The following is a 7,483-nucleotide window of genomic DNA, read 5'->3' on the forward strand; positions in this document are numbered from 1 at the left end:
CTGAAAAGCCCGTCTCAAAGGTCTCTCTTTTTCCCTCAAAACATTCAGTAACTGTATTTTATAGTTTGATACATAGAATGATTATACTTTTATGATTTAACACTTTTCCAAACAAACATGTTATAACATTATATCCACCACTAGGAGTGCTTATTAAACACACTAACATTGCTTTTTAACTTTAAATACTTCACACTACTCCTCTTCCATAAGCACAAACACAGAATATAGTTATATTGGTCAAACATGATTCTACATATGAAGGCTCTGAACTACATGTACGCTAGTCACGTATTGAGCAGAAAAAATTCCTTCTCTCCAAACAGTCCCTCATTGGCAACAGCTCCCCCGTCTTCGACATCGTCCCACAGTACAGCCCGGGTGCTGGGCAGGCCGGCAGTTGTTCGGACAGAGGCATCCCGTTCACCCACAGCCACTTTCCTGCCAGGAACCGTAGACCTATCCACACCTCTGGCGTCTGGGCATCCTGGAGCTCTTTTTTGGCATCCGAGTTGCTGCCTCCAAAGTCCATGTGTGGGAGATCGAAGCGATGATTTAAGTATCCGTTGCTTGAACTGGAGTCTGTCTCAAGAGTCCTGCAGTGCTCCAGAGCCTCCTCCCAGGTCTTGTTCTCTTTCACCAAGATTGAATTCTCGTAACATAGAAATGTTTGGGGTAAATTACATGGCAAATCATTCCAAAACGCCAATCCCATAGCAACACAATCCTCGTCTCCTAAATCATCATCAGGTTGACTTGATCGCCATTTTGTAAAGTTGCTTTCCTCTCCATCAGACCAGTTCCAGACATTAGGATTATCTTTGTCTCTTTGTAGACCAATCCAACAGGATGCGTTACGCTGGCATGGACTCTGTAGTGCATCAAATTCATAACTATTTCGGAAAGTAGCCAGGTCAGTGTAGTGCTCCTTGCAGTGCTTTTGTGCTGAAGACCAGGTCATTCGATCCGCCACGTGAACATACCTTCTGGGTTGGTTAGAGGCCTGCTCGAACAGAGGGAGGTTGAAGATGAAGATGAAGATGAAGAGGAAGAGACAGGTGGAGCTGCTCTTTGTCAACATGATTCCCCAGAGTTGACTTGACTTTGCTCTGCGTCAAGATCTCAACACTGTGTTCTCCGCTTAACGTCCCTTCTTCAATACCTTTTGTTCTATGTGGGTTGTGCCAACTCAGTAAGACACATTAAGTAAATCACTGCCACGAGTTTCCCAATGTAAGGAGCCTGGAACTCACTTAGCCACTCCCACCATCTCTCCCCTGACGGCCCTAAGTCAAACTGACCAATTAAATCGTCCACATTAACATGGATGGGATGGCATCAGAACACACAGGCTCATCCAGTGAAGGAAGCATTTAACTTGAAACAGAATGACCCCTGTGATATTGTCATGATGTTGGGTTATGATGCATTAACACGTCAGCAGCATTTCAATGTTATAGTTAGTGAAAGTGGACTAATTTAATAATATATGTACTGGTTCATTCAACAGTGCTCATTAATAAACTTTGCTGTAGTGAGGCAAAGGCTATTTTTCATCTGTGTCAGGCGTCTGTTCAGGGTGTATCCAGCCTTCACCCAGTGTAAGCTGGGATCCTGACCCTGAATAGGATAAACGGTTACAGATAATGAATGGAGGATATATATGTATATGTATGTATTGATTGTTGTTAACTGTTAAATGTTATGTACCACCCGTCATTTCAAATTCCTTGTATGTTCAACATACCATGGCAACAAACGGTTCTGATTCTGATTCTGATATACATCGCGGACGAACCTCCATGAATTAGGTATGCAGTTTGTGTCTTTGGGTAAGTTGGGGCAGGTAACGGATGTGCTTTTTCTGGTTGCTAGCTTTCTCCGTGGTGTTGCTACGATGGACTTTCAACGTGGTTAATATTGTTACAATGTAAACTAGTAGGTAGAGCGCAGGAAGTGTTTAGCACTCTCTATTGACCAGAGTTTAGATTATGATATTACATTTAAATCCACTGTTCTCCGTGCCTTTAAGTTAGTTTCTGAGGCTCTACTACTTTTTTGTGTGATTTGTTTAAGGTAAATCAGAGAGCCAGGAAAAGCATCTCTTCCTTCTAGTCAAATAGGTCTGACATGCAAGTCTCTGCCATCACAAGGTCGAACAGGACAGTGAAGAGAACTTACTTGCTTTTGCTTGGATCAACATGTTGGGTGATTGAATGTAATATCCTACAGCTAGTCATTTTTGGATTAAAAAACAAAATAATGCACATATCATAGATCAGAGGTCTTCAACAGGGGGTCTGCGGAGGTACTGCAGGGGGTCCATGAAATTTTTGGTTGATTTGACAATTTTTTATTTTTCTTTCACAAATTGAAATTAATTGAATTAATGTTAGTTGGACACATTAACATGAATCCAACGAATGGATAAATGGAGGCAGAAGATGTTGTCTTTCAGTCAGAAATGCACACATTCAGCGACACACAGGAGCTCTCTCAAGCTGGGCACCGGTTCACTCACAGTGCGAGACTAGCCTGGACCTGTCCCTCCAAGCCTCCTGCACACAAAGAGGAGGACCCGCCCCTATCGCTGCTGTGCCAATCAGGAGGCCGCATGTTACACGCTGGCTCTGTCAGGGTCCTCGTGATTGACCGAGAGCCCATTCAGTCCCCAGCTGACTAAGATCACAGACACAAGGACGCACGCTGCATTATTATTTGAATAGAAGATACCTTTGTAAAAATTGTTTTTTTAATTAAAACATTTACTTCACCCAGGAATCCTTGTGAAATCATGTTTGTAAGATATTCCTGGCTAAAACTCTACAGCTCCTATCCAAGTGTATTGACATTGTTATGAGCGAAAATGGATCGATTTGTAACTCCACCAAAAAACATGAATCTGTCCATTATTTTAATAGTTCAGTATTGTATGCAAGATAACAGGTATGTTTATGCATGTCAGTGGCACTAATAGGCCATCACTCATTTTAGTTTCCACATTTATGTTTAAAATAAAAACGTCAATTTCAATAGCTTGTATGCATGATTATCATGCAATCGACAGACAATATTGATATTGGCATTGGTATCAGTTGACAAGGTGTGTCACGGCCACCCTACGGCCACCCTACTCACTCCTTGTTTAAAATAAAAACATGAATATATGAACCTGTGTATTACTTGAATAGCTTAGTATTGAATGCACAATAACAAGGTATGTTTACACATGGCACTAGGCCCAGTTTAATATAAAACAGAATTGTATACTATAGTAGGGGGTCCCTGCTCCATCTCTCTATCAGTTTGGGGGTTCTTGGCCTGAACAACATTGAAGACCCCTGATCTATGCCTTACAAAGCATTTCTAAATGACATTGAAAAGCCATCAGTGCCTCAAAACCCACACAAAAGTCTGTTATCGTCTCAACAGAAAAGACAAAATGCAAAGTGATAAAGAAGATATCAATGGATCATGGATGGGATGGCATCAGAACACACACAACACACAGGCTCATCCAGTGAAGGAAGCATTTAACTTGAAGCAGAATGACCCCTGTGACATTGTCATGATGATGGGTTGTGATGCATTAACACGTCAGCAGCATTTCAATGTTATAGTTAGTGAAAGTGGACTAATTTAATAATATATGTACTGGTTCATTCAACAGTGCTCATTAATAAACTTTGCTGTAGTGAGGCAAAAGGCTATTTTTCATCTGTGGTGGTTTATTAACATCTGAGGACAGATGTTACAAAGTCACAGGTGGAGTTGAATGTCTAAAACACAGTCAACCAACCACCGTATGTTTCTGATATTTGTATTTGAATAATAACTGTAGCAGTCAATTCAATATAATATAGTAAAATAATCCTGAAGTATAACTTAACTTAAGAAAATGAACTGACCCATGTTCCCCACTGCTCACAACATTCTTTTGTGTGATTTGTTTAAGGTAAATCAGAGAGCCAGGCAAAGCATCTCTTCCTGCTAGTCAAATAGGTCTGACCTTGTGATGACAGTGACCTGCAAACAGGACACATTCTCTTCCAGCTGTTGTATATTGCTATCTGGTCATCTTAATATGATCTTTTAGATCTTTTATGATCGTTATTTCTTTACATGTACTCTTGCAGTGTACGCAAAATGCAGCATTTTCGCTGGGTACATTACGTGGGAAGGAGTAACGCCAAACGTATACTTCTGTGTAAAAGCTTGCGCAGAGCTTTAATTCCAGAAAAACTGATCATTCTGATCACCGTACACATGGGGGTTCAGATTCCTAAAATCTTTAAACAAATTGAAGAAAGGTCAATTTTAATTGATAGTCTGTTCATATTGTACACTTGATTTTAGAAGTATGCCCATAAAAGCATAAATAAGTAGCATTTAATTAAGAGTGAAATAATGAATGAGAACGAAAGTGTCCCCAGTAGAATGGGGCATCTGTCTGGATGGAGAGGGGCAAATCAAAGTTGAGGTTCAGATGAACAGATTCATTGCAGGGGGGCTCTTTGAGATCCACGAATGTCCTATTCTCCTCTTCACCCCAGGCCAGTTTGGTTGTAATGATAACCGTGAGACAAAAGGGCAGCATTTTATTTTGTCTTTAAACAAAAATACAATACCAGCCCACCAGGGCCCTAAACATCCCTAACTGTCAACTGGTTTTATGTGCCGCTCTCTTGTTGCCTCCATTTCGTCCTGTTGTCTGAAAACTCTCCCTCTCGTGATCCAAATGCTGAGAGAACGTTCCTGGATTCATGGTGAGACCTGACAGTTTGATCTTTTGCAAGATGTCCTCCATGTGAATGAGTGTTCTTGCCATGAGTTTCTGAAGATGACAGCATCACCCGGGTAAGCTGCTGAAATTGATTCTGTGCTCCAGAGAACTTATTCTATCAAGGTTGGAGAAACCTGGTCTCTCTTGAGACAAGTGTGGTGGCAAGAAAGTAACTGTAACTGTGGGCTGTCGGAGGCATTCTATGTAGACATGAACTAACGCACAGAAAAGCAACACTATGAGAGCCGTGAGAGTCAACTACAATGATAAAGGTCTGGGCCGATTAGCTAAATAATGACCCGAAACTCATTACAAGCTCTGTAAAGTGTGGCAGAGTCAGGTGATGATCTCTTTAGATCTATGTATATAAATTATAGCTGTTTTAAGTTTTAAAAGTGCAACCAGATTTAGTAAATCACTATTTCAACGAGCAAGCTAGCGTTCAAGAACGTAGGACTTGTAACTAGTAAGTTCTTAAAAGCGAGCGTGTTAGTTGAAATAGTATAAGGAGACTGTACTAATTCACAGACTTTGTAATGGATTTACAACTAATCGGTGCCATTCATGGTGTGCTTTTACACTCGCAGCTTTGTCCATTTTCATCTTTTGTCATCTGTCAGACTCTACATGAACTGCTTCCAGGAGAATGTGGGCAATCAGCTCTTCCCGACTCTGAACATGGGGTTCTACCTGATGTTAAGATTTGTCCCTCTTCTGAACTTGAGCCTGTCCCTCTCCTGATGCTAGACTTGCTCCTGGGACCATGTCGGCACAATTACAGCCCACAGAGGTCACCACACAGCCCAGATGGATAATCGACCCTCACTGAAAATACTGAGGTCTGTGCCTTTTTCAGAGCGTCCTATAGTGCACAGATGGGGAGCTTTTTTGTGTGACCTTTTTAATTCTGGCGTTATGTGTCTTCCTGTCTACAGTGACAAAGAAAAGGAGATATAAGACTCTCCAGCAGGATCGGAAACAGAACCCCACAGACCCACACGGCTTTCCTCTGGCTCCAGTGGGGTTCAGCCCGGTGAGCCATTTTTTTCTGATCATGTTCCATGACCCGTACTCTGACCTCTGGTGACAGCAAGCAACAGAATTGTTCAAGAATGAGAATCCCACCAACCTGTGGTTCTGCTTGGTTACTTCCACTTGTGGAAGAGTTCCCTCGGTGACAGATCTCCCAGGGGACATTGTCCTGCTTGATGTCAAGTTCTGTGGGCTTCAGTCCGAAGACCTCTAAAATGATTTCACACTTGGTTAACAAGGCTGTGCAATAGATAGAATACATCATATTTTTCACAATGGAGAAAACTGAATCTCATAGTAGGCTTTTTCACTTGAAATAACACTAATGTGATGTCCTTCAAACTGAAGACAGCACGAGAGAAATATAATGCAGAATTTGTCATCACTTATTATGAGTATGGTATCATTCCCATCGAGTACCAAGTGATAATTAAATTAAATGACTATCATTCTCCAATCACATCACATGTCAAATGTTAAATAAATATCAACCATGAAGTTAAAACACCTAAACTACTCCAATAAGGTACATATATTTATCTGTGTCAGCAAAAATATATTTTCTTTAGGCTTTTTGGACAATGCATTCTGCCGCTTAAACCTTGAGTGAGGCTGGTCCAACAGCCCACCGGGATGCGCTGTAGTGTTTCTGGTGTGGAGCACAGGAAGCATGTGGGGTTTTCTCCTCAACACTGTCTGAGATTCTTGGGAGATGGTAAGCCTCTATGGTGAAGCTTGCCTTGCGTTGCCTTGCCAAAACCACGGCTTTTGCGCACCTTGCTGCCTCCTGTTGTCTCCGTAGCTCCCGTTTATCTACACGTAGGTTCAGGAGTACCACGTGGCGGTCTGTCCCCTCCTTCTTGGCCACATGGATCTGATGCCAGGTGGTACCAGCGTGTTCCAGACAGCCGGGGTTCCCTACTTCTCAGATTGGTGAGTCAATCAGATGCTTTCTTTCCAAGTATCCTGACGTCCATCACACTGAAGAAGATTTGTATCTCTCGAGGAGGCGGACTGGGGAAATGGACTATCTCTGATGGGTCCTTTTCCTTTGGGATCTCCTCCATGATGTTGGCTTATGCCACAACACCGTCACGAGCCTCCAGAAGAAACACAAGACGTCTGGTGCATTTCTGTAGAGCCTCTGGGACTCTTTTGGGCCCTGGAACTGAGCAGGCCCTTGCTCTGTGCACAGATTTCTCCACCGCTCCATAGGCGGGCTGAGGTTTAATTGTTATTCTGGTGACATGGTGGGAGAGTCATCTCTTCGTGGCATTGGTTGCCCGTGCAGGACATCTCCAAGGTTTGCCTTTGACACCATGAGACTTCCACTCTTCTCCTTCGTTCAGAAGCCCTTCACAAAATGATCATTTTATGGGGAGTGGGGTTTTTTTGGAGGGAGACCTGAATAAACTGTCTGTGTCAGTGTTGCCAACTTGGCAATTTTCTCGCTAGATTTAGGTTAGGATCATTCAAATCTAGATTACTCTTGCTGGTTTCTCCAATGTTACCTCCCCAAGCTTTAACAATGGTTAACACTTACGTGCCTAACCTGAACCAGCTTAATCCAAGTCAAGATTTGTTGCTACCTTACCCATAACCATAGCTTATTTAGCTGTTATCATGAACTAACTTTAACCGTGTTGCCATGCTTTTTTTTTTACTATT

The sequence above is a fragment of the Cebidichthys violaceus genome, unplaced genomic scaffold, assembly GCF_023349555.1.
Source record: "Cebidichthys violaceus isolate CVI_PGR_0920_01 unplaced genomic scaffold, fCebVio1.0.p SCAF_16, whole genome shotgun sequence".
Taxonomy (NCBI): domain Eukaryota; kingdom Metazoa; phylum Chordata; class Actinopteri; order Perciformes; family Stichaeidae; genus Cebidichthys; species Cebidichthys violaceus.